Raw genomic sequence first — 19,861 nt, 5'->3', positions numbered from 1 at the left:
GGGAGTGGATGGGAGTAGTGGGGGAATGGATGGGAGTAGTTGTGGGGAGTGTATGGGAATAGTTGGTGGGAGTGGATGGCAATAGTTGGGGAGTGAAATGCAGTAGTTGTGGGGAGTGGATGGAAGCATTGGGGGAAATGAATGGGAGTGGTTATCGGGAGTGGATGGGAGTAGTTGTGAGGAGTGGACAGGAGTATAAGAGTAGTTGGGTAGTGAATGGGAACATTGGGGGAGTGGATAGGAGTAGTTGGGGGAGTAGCTGGTGTGAGTGAATGGGAGTAGTTGTGGAGAGTGTATAGGAGTATGAGAGTGGTGGGGGAGTGGATGGGAGTAGAAAGGGAATAGATGGGATGTAGTTGTTGGAGTATGGGAGAGTTGGTGGGGAGTGAATGGGAGTAGTTGTTGGGAGTGTATGGGAGTACAGTAGTGGGGAATGGATGGGAGTATGGTAGTAGTTGGAGGAGTGGATGGGATTAGTTAGGGAGTAGATGGGAGTAGTTGGTGGGAGTGAATGTGAGTAGTTGTGGGGAGTGGATAGGAGTATGGGAGTAGTGAGGAGTGGATGGGAGTAGTTGGTGGGAGTGAATGGGAGTAGTTGTGGCGAGTAGATAGAAGTAAGGGAGTAGACAGAAGTATGGGAGTAGTGGGGGAGTGGATAGGAGTATTAGAGTGGTTGGGAAGTGTATGGGAGTAGTGGGCAAGTAAATGGGAGTGGTTGGGGGAGTAGATGGGGTAGTTGGTGGGAGTGAATGAAGTAGTTGTGGGGAGTGATCAGAGTATGGGAGCAGTTGGGGAGTGAATGGGAGTGGTATGGGAGTAATGGGGGAGTGGATGGGAGTAGTGAAAGATAGAGTAATTGGTGGAGGTGGATGGGGGTATTTGGGGGAGTTGTTGGGAGAAGTTGGTGGAGTGATTGGGAGTAGTTGGGGGAATGGATGGAAGTAGTATGTGGGAGGGAAAGGGAGGAGTAGTATGGGAGGAAAAGGAGGAGTAGTAGGTATGTGGGAGTGGATAGTAGTAACGGGGAGTGGATAGCAGTAGTTGGAGGAATGGATTGGAGTAGTGGGAAGTCTAATGGAGCAGTTGGGGGCTGTGGATGGGAGTGGTATGGGGAGTGGATGGGAGTAACCAGCGGAGTGGATGGTTGTAGTTGGGGAGTGGATTGGAGTAGTTGGGGAATGGATGGTGTCTGCAACGTTAGCCCCTTCAGGCTCTCTTGAAAAAAAATTACTTATTATTATTATTATTATTATTATTATTATTATTATTATTATTATTATTATTATTATTATTATTATTATTATCTCATTGACTTCTGCAGCGTTATTCATAAAGATATTTCTTTAACCTCATCCCATAAAAAATGTCAATTAAATTTAGCTGCTCAAGAAAAATAAAAAATCAAAATCTTCCCTTTTGAAAGTTTACTTACGGATGTAACACACCCCAAAAAAATAAATATCCCTCATTAATTAAAATTTTATATAAACCTAAAAATAGAATAAACATAGAAAAAATCTTTGCTAATGAGGCATATGACCTACGTCTGAAGAGAGATGTTGACTATCTCATGTATTTATGATAAACGAAAGTAAAGGGTTAGGAAGCTGTTTTATTTGATCAGAGGAAGAAGTCGATTTTCATGATTATAAAAATGCTCACTGTATTATATCAGATGTTATGCTTTAGCAGTTCTCTAAATATGAGTTCTAGGGAATATATCAAGCTGCGAGAGGTATTGTAGTAAAATTGTGCCTCAAATTTATTTATAGTTTGTTAATATATATATTAATGTATATATATATATATATATATATATATATATATTTGTGTATATATATATATATATATATATATATATATATATATATATATATATATATATATATATATATATATATATATATATATATATATATATATAATATATAGGAGAGTAACGCCGTTTATTGAGGCAAATGACTCCATTACAAACTTATAGTGGAAGGAAATGGCTTCATAACCCTACCTCCTACACACACTAAACAACACCATATTGTTTAGTTAAGGAACCCGGATGTGGAATCGTGAAAAATGGTCCTTCCCTGGGCGACTATAATGGGATTTGTTTTTTTCTTCTTTGTTATATAAACAACACTTTTTGTTATACCAGAAAGAATTAGATGTTCGTATGGATTTTTGTGCGTATATCAACACAAATGTGTTAAAGAACTAGATATTATTTTTACAGGTGACAAAAGCATTAAAGTTGAAGTTGAATTACATGAAAATATTGAAGGAAAAACCGGCATGGGGAAAATGAAAAATTATTTGATAAAAATATCGAAAAAATGACATTGATAATAACTGGACTTTTCTCAACAGGGAATTATTTATAATGATACTCATAAGGAGTGAAAGGAAACAAATAAAACAAATTAACAAAAAGGAATTTAAATAAAACAAAGAAGAGACATGCTGTTGATTATCCTTGAAAGCTCACAAAGGGAATAAAGTGAGCCTGAAAAAGTTCCATGGGTTGTGGACCCCTTGGTATATAACAACAAAACATTTTACTCTTAACAAAACAATAGTCATGAACCAGGAATGTTCAGTTGGATAATTTATGAACAAATAAAGCAGGTATTATAAAATATCAGGAAATATTAAGATTTTTAATGAAAATTCCCCAGACCCAGAGTTAACCCCACGCTGAAAACGAAACATCCACAGATATTAATAAGTGACACAAAGTTTCATTTTCACGAACGAGAAAGCTGGAGTAGATACTTAAAGTCTCGCATGTATTATTATTATTATTATTATTATTATTATTATTATTATTATTATTATTATTATTATTATTATTACCAGAATAACTACCCTCACACAAAAATATCGGAGCCAGCAATGCGTTCCTGGTGGTTGCGATTCATTGCAAAGTGTGCAAGTTGATCGATTCCAGATCTTTGCAAGAGAGAATATGGGTTTTCGTTCATGTGTGAAAGAAGGTCGTCTCAGGAGAGAGAGAGAGAGAGAGAGAGAGAGAGAGAGAGAGAGAGAGAGAGAAGAGAGAGTGAATCGCGCCTAGTTGGAATCTCTGTCATTTGCTTTAGCTCTTTTTACTTTTTATTTTATTTTGCCTTATTTCATTTTCTCTTCTTGGCTCCTGTTCGATGTAGTGGCCGAGTTGTTTGTTATTGGCCTTCAAGGTGTTCTTCTTCTGTTCTTGTGTTCTTTGTTCTTCTTGTGTTCTTCTTGGAGAATATGTGAGAAGGAAGAAGCAGTGGTATGTTTATATATGTAATTATGTTTTTATTTACAGAGACATTTCGCTCTTCAAAACCGAACTCTCCAAAGGAAAGCTCTTTTATGGTTTGTAATATTTCGTCACTACTAAATTTAACTGGCATTTTTCTTGCAAGTCTAATTAAAGAAATCTTATTATGAATAACGCTGCGGAAGTAAATTCGATAATAATAATAATAATAATAATAATAATAATAATAATAATAATAATAATAATAATAATAATAATAATTCATTAAGTTTCTCACAAGAAGCTTAAGGAGTTGGGATTGCAGATAGCATATTATTACCTCTCTCTCTCTCTCTCTCTCTCTCTCTCTCTCTCTCTCTCTCTCTCTCTCTACATACATACATCTCAAACATACATACATACATATATATATATATATATATATATATATATATATATATATATATATATATATATATATATATATATATATATATATATATATATATATATATATATATATATATATGAAAATGTGTGTATGTGTATTCACAACTGTACAGGACATACAACGATGCCACCTTTCCATCACATACCCTTTAACCTATCATTAGTTTCACACTTTCCATGTTTAAGCATGAAATACATCCGCTATTTTCATCGGCAAAAGGGTTATATCAATCTATAAAAAAAAACATTATAAATGTTTTTCTTGTTTTAATTTCCACAAAACGGCAAAACTGCCACGGCCTCACTTTTATACATACATACGGTATTACAATTCACCCATTAATCATTTGTTTTTTATCATCCCTATCGTATCATTCTCCCTTTTTCTCCATTCTGATTGCGTTGTTTTTCTTTTCAAGATTTGTGGAAAAGTATTCTTTACAATTTTTGCTAATCATGATCTTTTTCATCTTTCTCATGAGTCTTCTTCATACTAATCCAAACTGACGCCAGTGGTCCTTATAAATACAGATTTCCTGTCACAAGAGATTATCTACGGAGTCGTTGAAAGTCACAAACTTCAGGCATTTCAGAAGTTGGTCATCGTGTCTGTTCGCCCTCAGTTCCACGGGAAGGGAGAGAGAGAGAGAGAGAGAGAGAGAGAGAGAGAGAGAGAGAGAGAGAGAGAGAGAGAGAGAGAATCGTATCTATGCAAACTGGGTCTTGACAAATGGTCTGTTCTCTTTCCTGCCGCGTCCTTGCTAATACAGTTTGGAGGGGAAATAAGATATTAATTTCATGGATGCCTGATAGTATAGAATATCCAGGTATGTAAACTTGCATGTATTATAAATGGGAATTTGGATGTATGTGAATGTATGAAGAATACAAACAACAGAGAGGATAATAAGCAAAGACACTTCCTTGTGACGTAACTAGATTGATGCCTTATTATTGGCTAACTAATTCAACCGAACAGAACAGCAACCAATCAGAGCATTAGTTTCTATTATGGTTTTGTCAGAAACGAAAAAGTGTCTGTGAGGAACCTGTGTGACATAATTTGCTTTAGTTTTTAGTATTTGGAAGCTAAATGGAGACCTGTGTGGGCCCCTCTTGACAGAACTGAATTAAAGGCAAAACTTCTAACCAGCCCTTGTGAGGTTATTTTTTTATAGTCTACTTTTCCTCGGGCTCAGAAAAGTTTCTGTTCCTTTTGTTTTTCCTTTTCCCGGAGAGGAAAATTCTCACTTCCCAGGCTTCCTCTGATACCTGCCAAGAGCACCATGTCACCAAGTTACGGAGATGAGATGGTGAGAGCCTGATTAGTCCATTATTCGTTGTGCCTTGTTCTTTTCTTCTCAATATTTAGCTTCGGGATTCCTTCAGAAATCCTTTTCTTATCCGCCAGATGATTGGACCAGTAAGACAGTTTATGTAGCTTTCTAGGTACTAATAGAAGTCTTTAAAGATAATTGTTATACTGGTTAGTAGACATTTTTAATTTCCTAGTTATAAACATTTTCGAATAATCTTATCAACTTGAGACACAATTACTCTGAAATCTAATCCTTGCTGTCGCATGAGCGTTACTTTTAGAATACAGCTGACTCAGTTAGCTTTCACAATACCTCCAATTAAGAGACAGTTGTAATGTGATTAGGCAACAAAAAGAAAGCAATTTTTACAGACCTATTTCGAAAAGTATAATTCAAAATGGCAGAATCTCATTGCTAGAAACTTAGTTAAGCAAAATCCGCCTCCCCACCAGGAAGGCATTTATCGCCATTCCGGCAAAGCTGCTCAAAAGAAATTTCGTTTGGAAAAACAAACACTTGGTCCGTTTACTCAGGCAACCTGTTCTCTCCTTTGCTCTTGTGCCATTTTGAGCAGATTCCTTTGGGGAGAGAAAGTGCTTCATTCTTCTTACAGAAAACAGGAGTCAGCAGCTCCAATTTAAATCTATTTTTATGTAATTGCAGAAACGGTTTACAAAGTCACCAGTACAATATAGACCAGCATTAAAATTAGTCTTTATATTACCTGTGTTTTTGTGATCTAGGAATCATTTTTCTACTATTAAAGTATTTGATGTGAAGTTTGTATTTGAGTAAAAAATTAAGGAAAAACCTTTAGACCGAGATTAGTTCTCAAAACAACTCTAGACTCAGTGTTGCAGTAATTTATAAATGGCCGAGGTTTCTGTGTAATTGAGAAATTTTACAAAGAGAACAACATGGATGCTGCTTAGTCTTTTATATTACCTGTGTTTTTGTGATCTTCATTTTTCTACAAAGAATGCGAAGTTTGTATTTGAGTACAAAAAATTAAGGGAAAACCTTTAGACGCCCTAGTTCTCAAAACAACTCTAGAATCAGTGTTGCAGTAATTTATAAATGGCCGAGAAAGGACGAAACGGTTTACAAAGTCACCAGTCCTATAGACCAGCTTCAAAATTAGAGATATTACCAGTGTTTTTGTGATCAAAAATCATTTTCTACTATTAAGTATTTATGCGAAGTTTGTATTTGAAAACAAAAAATTAAGAAAACCTTTAGACGAGATTAGTTCTCAAAACAACTCTAGAATGAGTGTTGCATAATTTATAAATGGCCGAGGTTTTGTGCTTTACAAAGTCAGACAAAAAATTAGTCTTTTATATTACCTGTGTTTTTGTGATCTGAAGATATTAAGGAAATGGAAAATTGTATTTGTACAAAAATTAAGAAAACCTTTAGACGAGATTAGTTCTCAAAACAACTCTAGAAATGAGTAATTTATAAATGGTGAGGTTTCTGTGGGAGAAACGGTTTACAAAGTCACCAGTATAATATAGACCAGCTTCAAAATTAATATTACCTGGGTGGTATTGGGGGAATCATTTTTCTACTATTAAGGTGTTTGATGGAAAATTTGAAAGAAAAATTATTTTAGACTAGAGTTCTCAAAACAACTCCAGAATCAGGTGATTTAGAGTAAATGGCCGAGTGTTTCTGTGTAATTGCAGGACAGTATAATATAGACCAGCTTCAAAAAGTCTTTATATTACCTGATCGTTTTTTCGCAAAGTATTTGATGACAGTTTGATTTGAGTACAAAAATTAAGGGAAACCTTTAGACTTAGTTCTCAAAACAACTCTAGAATCAGTGTTACAGTAATTTATAAATGGCCGAGGTTTCTGTGTAATTGCAGAAACGCAAAGTCAGTAAAATAGACCAGCTTCAAAATTAGTCTTTTATATTACCTGTGTTTTTGTGATCTGGGAATCATTTTTCTACTATTAAGATTTGATGCGAAGTTTGTATTTGAGTACAAAAAATTACGAAAACCTTTAGACGAGATTAGTTCTCAAAACAACTCTAGAATCAGTTATCGGCGAGGTTTTCTGTAACTGCGCCGTTTCTGGTCATTATAATATAGACAGTGCTCTAAATTAGTCTTTTATATTACCTGGTTTTTGTGATCTGGGAATCATTTTTCTACTATTAACTTTGATGCATTTGTTTTGAGTACAAAAATTAAGGAAAACCTTTAGACGATTAGTTCTCAAAACAACTCTAGAATCAGTGTTGCAGTAATTTATAAATGGCCGCAGGTTTCTGTGTAATTGCAGAAATCCAAATCTTAATCAGTATAATATAGACCAGCTTCAAAATTAGTCTTTTATATTACGTTTTTTTGCTCGATCATTTTTCTATATTATGATGGCTTTGTATTTGATTAAGGTGTTAGTTCTCAAAACAACTCTAGAATCAGTGTTGCAATAATTTATAAATGAACCTTCTGAATTGCAGAAACGGTTTACAAAGTCACCAGTATACTGACCAGCTTCTTCTTGCTGCTGACCTGTGTTTTTGTACATTTTTCTACTATTAAGTATTTGATGCGAAGTTTGTATTTGAACAAAAAAATTAAGGGAAAACCTTTAGACCTAGATTTAGTTCTCAAAACAACTCTGGAATCAGTGTTGCATTGCATAAATGCCGGTTTCTTTTTGCAGAAACGGTTTACAAAGTCAGGACGACCAGCTTCAAAATTAGTCATTTATCATGGTTTTTGTGAGATGGGAATCATTTTCTTGGACTATTTGATGCGGATTTGAGTACAAAAATTAAGTAGTCCTTTAGACTGTGATTAGTTCAAAATCAACTCTAGAATCAGTGTTGCAGTAATTTATAAATGGCCGAGGTTTCTGTGTAATTGCAGAAACGGTTTACAAAGTCACCAGTATAATATAGACCAGCTTCAAAATTAGTCTTTTATATTACCTGTGTTTTTGTGATCTGGGAATCATTTTTCTACTATTAAGTATTTGATCTCTTTGTATTTGAGTACAAAAATTAAGGGAAAAAAAACGAGATTAGTTCTCAAAACAACTCTAGAATCAGTGTTGCAGTAATTTATAAATGGCCGAGGTTTCTGTGTAATCAGAAACGATAGTTAATATAGACCAGCTTCAAAATTAGTCTTTTATAATGTGTTTTTGTAAAATCATTTTTCTACTATTAAGTATTTGATGCGTAAGTTTGTATTTGAGTACAAAAAATTAAGGGAAAACCTTTGACGAGATTAGTTCTCAAAACAACTCTAGAATCAGTGTTGCAGTAATTTATAAATGGCCGAGGATTTTGTGTAATTGCAGAAACGGTTTACAAAGTCACCAGTATAATATAGACCAGCTAAAATTAGTCTTTATATTACCTGTGTTTTTGTTCTAATTTTTCTACTATTAAGTATTTGATAATTTGTATTTGAGTACAAAAATTTTTGGAAAACCTTTTAGACGAATTAGTTCTTTGGTAGAATCAGTGTTGCAGTAATTTATAAATGTTTCTGTGTAATTGCAGAAACGGTTTAAAAGTCACCAGTATAATATAGACCAGCTTCAAAATTATGTTTTATATTACCTGATGTTTTTGTGATCTGGGAATCATTTTTCTACTATTATATTTGATGCGAAGTTTGTATTTGAGTACAAAAAATTAATGAAAACCTTTAACATTTAGTTCTCAAAACAACTCTAGAATCAGTGTTGCAGTAATTTATAAATGGCCGAGGTTTCTGTGTAATTGCAGAAACGGTTTACAAAGTCACCAGTATAATATAGACCAGCTTCAAAATTAGTCTTTTATATTACCTGTGTTTTTGTGATCTGGGAATCATTTTTCTACTATTAAGTATTTGATGCGAAGTTTGTATTTGAGTACAAAAATTATATAAAACCTTTATATTAGTTTCTCAAAACAACTCTAGAATCAGTGTTGCAGTAATTTATAAATGGCCGAGGTTTCTGTGTAATTGCAGAAACGGTTTATAAGTCACCAGTATAATATAGACCAGCTTCAAAACTAGTCTTTTATATTACCTATGTTTTTGTGATCTAATCATTTTTCTACTATTAAGTATTTGATGCGAAGTTTGTATTTGAGTACAAAAATTAAGGGAAAACCTTTAGACGAGATTAGTTCTCAAAACAACTCTAGAATCAGTGTTGCAGTAATTTATAAATGGCCGAGGTTTCTGTATAATTGCAGAAACGGTTTACAAATCATTATAATATAGACCAGCTTCAAAATTATCTATGTATATTACCTGTGTTTTTGTGATCTGGGAATCATTTTTCTACTATTAAGTATTTGATGCGAAGTTTGTATTTGCACAAAAATTAAGGGAAAACCTTTAGACGAGATTAGTTCTCAAAACAACTCTAGAATCAGTGTTGCATAATTTATAAATGGCCGAGGTTTCTGTGTAATTGCAGAAACGGTTTACAAAGTCACCAGTATAATATAGACCAGCTTCAAAATTAGTCTTTTATATTACCTGTGTTTTTGTGATCTGGGAATCATTTTTCTACTATTAAGTATTTGATGAAAGTTTGTATTTGAGTACAAAAAATTAAGGGAAAACCTTTAGACGAGATTAGTTCTCAAAACAACTCTAGAATCAGTGTTGCAGTAATTTATAAATGGCCGAGGTTTCTGTGTAATTGCAGAAACGGTTTACAAAGTCACCAGTATAATATAGACCAGCTTCAAAATTAGTCTTTTATATTACCTGTGTTTTTGTGATCTGGGAATCATTTTTCTACTATTAAGTATTTGATGCGAAGTTTGTATTTGAGTACAAAAAATTAAGGGAAAACCTTTATCTCTTCTCAAAACAACTCTAGAATCAGTGTTGCAGTAATTTATAAATGGCCGAGGTTTCTGTGTAATTGCAGAAACGGTTTACAAAGTCACCAGTATAATATAGACCAGCTTCAAAATTAGTCACTTATATTACCTGTGTTTTTGTGATCTGGGAATCATTTTTTGCTACTGAAGTATTTGATGCGAAGTTTGTATTTGAGTACAAAAATTAAGGGAAAGCCTTTAGACGATTAGTTCTCAAAACAACTCTAGAATCAGTGTTGCAGTAATTTATAAATGGCCGAGGTTTCTGTGTAATTGCAGAAACGGTTTACAAAGTCACCAGTATAATATATTGACCAGCTTCAAAATTAGTCTTTTTATATTACCTGTGTTTTTGTGATCTGGGGAATCATTTTTCTACTATTAAGTATTTGATGCAATTTGTATTTGAGTACAAAAATTAAGGGAAAACCTTTTAGACGAGATTAGTTCTCAAAACAACTCTAGAATCAGTGTTGCAGTAATTTATAAATGGCCGAGGTTTCTGTGTAATTGCAGAAACGGTTTACAAAGTCACCAGTATAATATAGACCAGCTTCAAAATTAGTCTTTTATATTACCTGTGTTTTTGTGATCTGGGAATCATTTTTCTACTATTAAGTATTTGATGCAAAAGTTTGTATTTGAGTACAAAAAATTAAGGGAAAACCTTTAGATTAGTTCTCAAAACAACTCTAAATCAGTGTTGCAGTAATTTATAAATGGCCGAGGTTTCTGTGGAATTTGCAGAAACGGTTTACAAAGTCACCAGTATAATATAGACCAGCTTCAAAATTAGTCTTTATATTACCTGTGTTTTTGTGATCTGGGAATCATTTTTCTACTATTAAGTATTTGATGCGATTTGTATTTGAGTACAAAAAATTAAGGAAAACCTTTAGACGAGATTAGTTCTCAAAACAACTCTAGAATCATAAAATTTATAAATGGCCGAGGTTTCTGTGTAATTGCAGAAACGGTTTACAAAGTCACCAGTATAATATAGACCAGCTTCAAAATTAGTCTTTTATATTACCTGTGTTTTTGTGATCTGGGAATCATTTTTCTACTATTAAGTATTTGATGCGAAGTTTGTATTTGAGTACAAAAAATTAAGGGAAAACCTTTAGACGAGATTAGTTCTCAAAACAACAGAATCAGTGTTGCAGTAATTTATAAATGGCCGAGGTTTCTGTGTAATTGCAGAAACGGTTTACAAAGTCACCAGTATAATATAGACCAGCTTCAAAATTAGTCTTTTATATTACCTGTGTTTTTGTGATCTGGGAATCATTTTTCTACTATTAAGTATTTGATGTGGTTTGTATTTGAGTACAAAAATTAAGGGAAAACCTTTAGACGAGAAAAATCTCAAAACAACTCTAGAATCAGTGTTGCAGTAATTTATAAATGGCCGAGGTTTCTGTGTAATTGCAGAAACGGTTTACAAAGTCACCAGTATAATATAGACCAGCTTCAAAATTAGTCTTTTATATTACCTGTGTTTTTGTGATCTGGGAATCATTTTTCTACTATTAAGTATTTGATGCAAGTTTGTATTTGAGTACAAAAATTAAGGGAAAACCTTTAGACGAGATTAGTTCTCAAAACAACTCTAGAATCAGTGTTGCAGTAATTTATAAATGGCCGAGGTTTCTGTGTAATTGCAGAAACGGTTTACAAAGTCACCAGTATAATATAGACCAGCTTCAAAATTAGTCTTTTATATTACCTGTGTTTTTGTGATCTGGGAATCATTTTTCTACTATTAAGTATTTGATGCAAGTTTGTATTTGAGTACAAAAATTAAGGGAAAACCTTTAGACATTAGTTCTCAAAACAACTCTAGAATCAGTGTTGCAGTAATTTATAAATGGCCGAGGTTTCTGTGTAATTGCAGAAACGGTTTACAAAGTCACCAGTATAATATAGACCAGCTTCAAAATTAGTCTTTTATATTACCTGTGTTTTTGTGATCTGGGAATCATTTTTCTACTATTAAGTATTTGATGCGAAGTTTGTATTTGAGTACAAAAAATTAAGGGAAAACCTTTAGACGAGATTAGTTCTCAAAACAACTCTAGAATCAGTGTTGCAGTAATTTATAAATGGCCGAGGTTTCTGTGTAATTGCAGAAACGGTTTACAAAGTCACCAGTATAATATAGACCAGCTTCAAAATTAGTCTTTATATTACCTGTGTTTTTGTGATCTTTCATTTTTTCTACTATTAAATTTGATGCGAAGTTTGTATTTGAGTACAAAAATTAAGGGAAAACCTTTAGACGAGATTAGTTCTCAAAACAACTCTAGAATCAGTGTTGCAGTAATTTATAAATGGCCGAGGTTTCTGTTTGCAGAAACGGTTTACAAAGTCACCAGTATAATATAGACCAGCTTCAAAAACGTCTTTTATATTACCTGTGTTTTTGTGATCTGGGAATCATTTTTCTACTATTAAGTATTTGATGCGAAGTTTGTATTTGAGTACAAAAAATTAAGGGAAAACCTTTAGACGAGATTAGTTCTCAAAACAACTCTAGAATCAGTGTTGCAGTAATTTATAAATGGCCGAGGTTTCTGTGTAATTGCAGAAACGGTTTACAAAGTCACCAGTATAATATAGACCAGCTTCAAAATTAGTCTTTTATATTACCTGTGTTTTTGTGATCTGGGAATCATTTTTCTACTATTAAGTATTTGATGCAAGTTTGTATTTGAGTACAAAAATTAAGGGAAACCTTTAGACGAGATTAGTTCTCAAAACAACTCTAGAATCAGTGTTGCAGTAATTTATAAATGGCCGAGGTTTCTGTGTAATTGCAGAAACGGTTTACAAAGTCACCAGTATAATATAGACCAGCTTCAAAATTAGTCTTTTATATTACCTGTGTTTTTGTGATCTGGGAATCATTTTTCTACTATTAAGTATTTGATGCGAAGTTTGTATTTGAGTACAAAAAATTAAGGGAAAACCTTTAGACGAGATTAGTTCTCAAAACAACTCTAGAATCAGTGTTGCAGTAATTTATAAATGGCCGAGGTTTCTGTGTAATTGCAGAAACGGTTTACAAAGTCACCAGTATAATATAGACCAGCTTCAAAAATTAGTCTTTTATATTACCTGTGTTTTTGTGATCTGGGAATCATTTTTCTACTATTAAGTATTTGATGCGAAGTTTGTATTTGAGTACAAAAAATTAAGGGAAAACCTTTAGACGAGATTAGTTCTCAAAACAACTCTAGAATCAGTGTTGCAGTAATTTATAAATGGCCGAGGTTTCTGTGTAATTGCAGAAACGGTTTACAAAGTCACCAGTATAATATAGACCAGCTTCAAAATTAGTCTTTTATATTACCTGTGTTTTTGTGATCTGGGAATCATTTTTCTACTATTAAGTATTTGATGCGAAGTTTGTATTTGAGTACAAAAAAATTAAGGGAAAACCTTTCACGAGATTAGTTCTCAAAACAACTCTAGAATCAGTGTTGCAGTAATTTATAAATGGCCGAGGTAGAAGAAAACATTGCTATGGGAACAACATGGATGCTGCTTAATAAAGTGGCACAGTTCCATTGCCAAAAACGCAGTGTTATTCTCATAGTTTTCAATGGTCGAAATTATCAGACATTGCATCTAGCACTTTCCTATCCAATTGACGTAATATTACGCAATATCACCCTTGACTGACGTAATTTTACGTAAAATTTACCGAAATTTTTCGTACGTGTGGTAGGGGTAAATTTTTTTTATTTTCGGACAGTTGGTGGTTTCCATAGGCTAAAGCATACCTTGGACCGTGTAACTCGGGGATTAATACGCCAGCCAAGCAGTTCCTATACTGCGCATGCGCAAATCCCTGGCATAGTAAATTTCTCACAATGAAATCAGCTGATCCTACCCACGCTTCTCTCTTGTACCTTACATTTTTTTTTAATTTAGGATTACATTATTGGAAACACTCTGTTTCGTACCCTCTTTTCTATAAATTTTTAGTTCCTGTACTGTGCATGCGCAAATCCCTGGCGTAGTAAAATTCTCACAATGACATCAGCTGATCCCACCCACGCAGGCCTGGCAGGCCACACTTCTGTCAGAGACCATGCGTTCGATGTCGGGTAAACACACTGTGGTTGGTTACATACAGTGACGTCAATAGAGAACAGTTTCCAACATGCTTTCGCAAAGTTTTTACGGTAAAACTAGCGGAAAACGCGTTAGTGTATCACATAAGAGACGTCTGGATTTTAGGCAGGGCTCTGAATCTCATTTTTCATTATTATATATATCGATATTTAGAGAATTTTGTTGGCTTTCTCATAAAAAAATAATTCATTCGCCTAACTGTTATACCTTTTGAGCTACGAACGATAATGTTGACAACGGTAACATTTTTTTTTCGTTTCGAACAGCTTATAACGTCAAAATGAAACTGTTGCCGTTACCAAAGCCATTGTTCTTGACTCTCACTTTATTCCTCAACCTTTTCTCTACATATTTGTATATTTACAAAGTAATTTCTATGAAAAATATCCGAGCTAGGGCTCTTCAAAAAATTTCTAGCGATAATTCTCACCGTATGCCGGGCAGCGCGCTCTGTTTCTTACCCTATTTTCTATCAATTTTTCACCAACTGGACTTATTCGTTTTTCATTCTTTTATATGTCGATATTTAGAGAATTTTGTTGGCTTTCTCATAAAAAAATAATTCATTCGCCTAACTGTTATAGTTTTTGAGCTACGAACAATAATGTTGACAACGGTAACTTTTTTTTTCGTTGATCAACTTATAACGTCAAAATGATACTGTTGCCATTACCAAAGCCATTTTTCTTAACTCTCCCTTTATTCTTCAACTTTTCCTCTACATTTTCGTATATTTACAAAGTAATTTCTATGAAAAATAACCGAGATAGGGCTCTTCAAAAAAGATTTTTTTGTAGTGATAATTCTCACCATACGCTGGGCAGAGCGCTCTGTTTCTTACCCTCTTTTCTATCAATTTTTTCACCAACTGGATTTATTCGTTTTTCATTGTTTTATATGTCAATAAATAGAGAATTGTGTTGGATTTTTCATAAAAAATAATTCATTCGCCTAACTGTTATAGCTTTTGAGCTACGAACGATAATGTTGACAACGGTAACATTTTTTTCGTTTCGATCAACTTATAACGTCAAAATGAAACTGTTGCCGTTACCAAAGCCGTTTTTCTTGACATTATCTTTATTCTTCAACTTTTCCTCTACATTTTCGTATATTTACAAAGTAATTTCTATGAAAAATAACCGAGATAGGGCTCTTCAAAAAACTTTTGCTAGCGATAATTCTCACCATAGGCCGGGCAGCGCGCTCTGTTTCTCACCCTCTTTTCTATCAATTTTTTCAGCAACTGGACTTATTCGTTTTCCATTGTTTTATATGTCGATATTTGGGGAATTTTGTTGGGTTTCTCATAAAAAATAATTCATTCGCCTGACTTTCATAGTTTTTGGGTTACGAACGAAAATATAAAAATAAGTAAAGATTTTTTTTTTTTAAATAACTCAAATTTTTTCGTATTTAGAGGTCTGGGACTCTTATTCTGACTATTCCACCATAAAATATAAACATTTAGAAAAAAGGACAGCAAAATGAACGTTGTTGGCATAAAATTTCTATTTTTCTGAATTTTCGAAATAATTATTTTTCGCACTATCGAGCGCTCCCAGACACATTGGGAATCATGTACCCTCAGTGATGTGATAACTATACAGATAGGAAAGGGCTAGAGCAATGTTCTTGTGTGTTGACAACAAGGAGTAAGGGAGAATTGGTTAAACTGCCTTCTCTCTTGTTCTTTGGCTTTATTTCATCATTTTTACCTGCCAATGGTACACGTTCGGTACCGGTTCGGTACCGAGGTCTAAGCGATGTCAGGCAGGGCAGCCGGTCAAGGTTACGGCCTACCCCACCGCCAAATCAAAGTCCTTCAAAGAAGGCACCGTGCTTACCCCATACAAAAATGGGTATAAAAGCACGTTAAAACGAAGAAGAAAAACGAAGAATGGTAATATCTTCAACTGAGTGATTAAAATCTCCATTCACATACCACCCGAGTAATTATTAGTTGGTTATGAAACCTCGACTATAGTATTGACGAGCCAGTTCAGAGCAAGGACACACCAGCCAGTCAGCAACAAGGAACAGGATGACGTCACAGTGAGTACTCTACGGTCCATCCGCCAGGTTTAAGTCCAAAACTATCCATCTCCCATGAAAATGAAGAAGCAGACGTCCTTGCAAAAAGCGGCTGCAGTGCAGCAGCAAAAGCATTAAACTGGCACCATCATTAACCCAGTTGAAAAGCGAAGCAGTAGCATACTGTCAACAGCAAGAAGAAAGGAGCGTCAGGCGGGCTTTCCTCTTCGAAGGTTCAAGAACTGCCAAATGGTATTTAGAAACACCATCTACAGCCGCATAATACATCGAGCGAAACGTCACGCAAATTAGCAGTTATTATTCACAGATTAAGATTTGGATATCTGTGCAACTGGCAAAGGACAGTGGACAACCCAAGAGCATGCAGTTACTGCGAAATTATTACAGAAGTCAAAGAGAGAGAGAGAGAGAGAGAGAGAGAGAGAGAGAGAGAGAGTTGTAAATTTTTAGTATTGTTGCACAGCTCAGAGTAGAGAGAGAGAGAGGTTCTTTGTAAATTTTTACCAGTGTTACAAAACTCCAGAAAAGGAATCATAATTAGTGAATGAGCTGCAGTTCAGAATTTCTGTTCCATAACGAAGGAAGGAGAATAAGCTCCACCACAGTAACCTCTGGCCTTTTGGGTCAAAAAGGTCCCTCCAAAATTAATTGCTGTGGTTCTACGTCATCTTCAGCTGAGAATATTATTATTCAACTCCTTTCTCTTCGCTTCCTAAATAAAAGTGTCGAGAATATGTGGAGGTACTTGTAAACGACTGGGCTTCTCATCTGGGTCCTTGTCAGTGGACAATTGTAATAGGTTATGATTGTCGTGATATGATTATATTACTGCGCAAAATTATCTCTCTCTCTCTCTCTCTCTCTCTCTCTCTCTCTCTCTCTCTCTCTCTCTCTCTCTCTCTCTCCTTCCTCTCTCTAACACCTCGTGTAATCTCTCTCTCTCTCTCTCCTGAATCCAGTATCAGGGACCAAGTTCCCCTATCGGTCTAAAGCAAGCATTCCTTTAATGTCATGAGAGCACGCTCTGGAAGTAAAGTCAAATGTAAATTAGTTTCATTTTTTATTTTTAAAACTGTACGGATGTTCACATTCAGAATGTGTAGTAATATTTGTACATAAGGCTGTATATCTGTATATATATATATTATATATATATATATATATATATATATATATATATATATATATATATATATATATATATATATATATATATATATATATATATATATTTACATTTAGAATTTATATTGTGGTTTATGTGTAGGCTTAGAAATTCATTTATGTATACACGTACCCAAACACTTGGTGGTATGTATTGTACACCAAGGTAACGTCTTTTGCATATTAATGTCTGTATTTAAGGGAAAGTCAGTAACAATAGCGAATGTTATTTACTCGTTAATTACTCAAGTCAGCCGTTAATAACATAAAAAAATGCTCATTACAAGAAGTTCAAAATTCAAGATTGATAAAATAACCTGTTCTAAGAATCGACTGGTCAACTACAGCGTTCCTAAAAGAGGGCTTCATTGCTACTGCGCACTTTATCGCGTTCATGTGAGATTACCACTCGATATACCGACTCACACTTCCTGCGGACAAAGAATAATGAATTAATTACTAGAATTATTCTGGCGTCACAACTGCAAAGGTCACTGACGCCAATACAAGTAGGGAAATCTGCGCTTGCCATTTGAACTTGATACCTCATCAATTCATCAGTTTATATCACTTGGCGAAATCAGCGCCTTTCCTCCCACGGAATTCCTCCATCTATCAGCCAGCCGTATCTCTGACACCCAATCGATCACTTCAAATTGAACTAAATTCCCTGCTACAATTATTTGTTGTTGATCGAAGCCCAAATGCAAAGACGGAGGAATAGCAAAGTGGATCCAGTTTAGTATAATAAATCATTAAAGAGAGAGAAGAGAGCAGCTGAGACGCTCTCAAGGATTCTGGATTCATTAAGACTTAGTCAGCAATTTTTCCCATCTGTCTGTCTGTATGTCTGTCTTGCTTTTCATTCGGGTCGTTTGATGCTGCTGAAAAGGTGTTATCAGTTTTGGGTGGGTTCCCCAGTCTGTTGCTTTTAGGAAATTGGGATGAAATTTAATATTTATTTGTTCTTTCTTTCTCGAAAGCAGGTAACTGAAACGGAAATGTCACCTAGCATATATATATATATATATATATATATATATATATATATATATATATATATATATATATATATATATATATAATATTATGGATTTTATTAATTCTTTATTAGCAGAGAAACTAATCAGTCAATAGTATACTTGAACCGAATAGCAAAAATGAAAGCAATTCAGTTAACCTAACAGAACTTAGGTCTAAGTAAAAACTACGAACATAAATTCCATCAATTATTATGACAAGATTTTTACAGACGATGCCTGTCTTCCAAAAAATAATTAGTTCTATCACTGAAACAAATGACTATCTTAGCTAATACTTGCTTAAGCAGTGGACATATTTACATCTTTAAACCTTATTCAGACTTTACTTTCTTCGTATATTTCCATCACAAGTTGAAGAACAAAGTCTTTAGGATGAATCTGATATAAGGGACAGTGTCACATCGCCATTTCCGCTGCATTTCATCACTTCAGACGATTCTGAAATCCCGCCATGTCTACCAATTGTGATTCTCGCTGTTTGAACTTACGAGACCAAGTCGCCATTCCTTCATGTAATGAATGCACATGTTTTGGATACGCGCGCGCGCGCGCGCACACACACACACACACACACACACACACACACACACACACACACCATCTGGGCTCTTCTTCCTGAAAAGGATTCCCCAACTTCTCCCGCAACTAAGAATCTCAACATAATTCTAAAAGAACTCGTTTTCGGAGAGAGACAGACGCCCACTTTTGCGCGCAGGAATTTTTGCGAAATGCATTAATCGTGCATTATGGGTGCTGGGAACGGGAATTATGATACCGCTGCCGTCTCTCTCTCTCTCTCTCTCTCTCTCTCTGCAAGCCTCTTTTTTAAAATATATTTCATTCAGTAAAGTGCAAAGCACAAATGTTATTCTAACTTGACATCGTATCTCAAGTGATGGAAGGCAGAAAGTTATACACAGTGAATTTTATCCATTATATGTTAAATGCTTTTCAAAGATCTTTTTCAGGGCCAGATCATTACTCCTTGTTGATGCAAAGACCTAAAAAAAAGAAAATGGGGCTTTCAGTCATAATTGGGAAACTAGATCTTATCGCAAAATAACAGATTGAAATAAATTTACGGAGAGAGAGACATTGCAACTTATATGTTGGTTTCAAATTACATTTAAGACTGAATTAAATCTACTGACTTTGCGGAAGCATTTGTAATTATATTATCCCTCTTTATCAAGTTGTCATTTTTTTTTAAGAATACAAAGTTAGATTTCAGTTATTCGCGAGTGAGAATCTCTACTTTCAGTCTTACGATTCTTGAAATCTCTTATTCTGTGCTCGCGGTCTTATTTCTCTAGTTTGATTATCAATCATTCCTGATGGGATGTTATTTATTCACATAACATCATTTATTAATGTGGATTCAAAATCATCATCCTCAAAAATTCAATTTTTCGCCTTATTGTTTCTTATTTTTTGTTCAAAATCAGACCAACTTCCTGTTCCCTCTTAAACGAAAGAAGGCTAAGCCCCATTACATTCTCCATTACAACTTTACAATAACACAAAAGTAAAACCAGTCACAATATAATCTGCCATAACCGTCTAACACCGGAACGCACGACTGTGCTTCTGT

This window comes from Macrobrachium rosenbergii, chromosome 15, assembly GCF_040412425.1.
Source record: "Macrobrachium rosenbergii isolate ZJJX-2024 chromosome 15, ASM4041242v1, whole genome shotgun sequence".
Taxonomy (NCBI): domain Eukaryota; kingdom Metazoa; phylum Arthropoda; class Malacostraca; order Decapoda; family Palaemonidae; genus Macrobrachium; species Macrobrachium rosenbergii.
The sequence above is the reverse complement of the archived record's forward strand: the minus strand, read 5'-3'. Positions refer to the sequence as shown.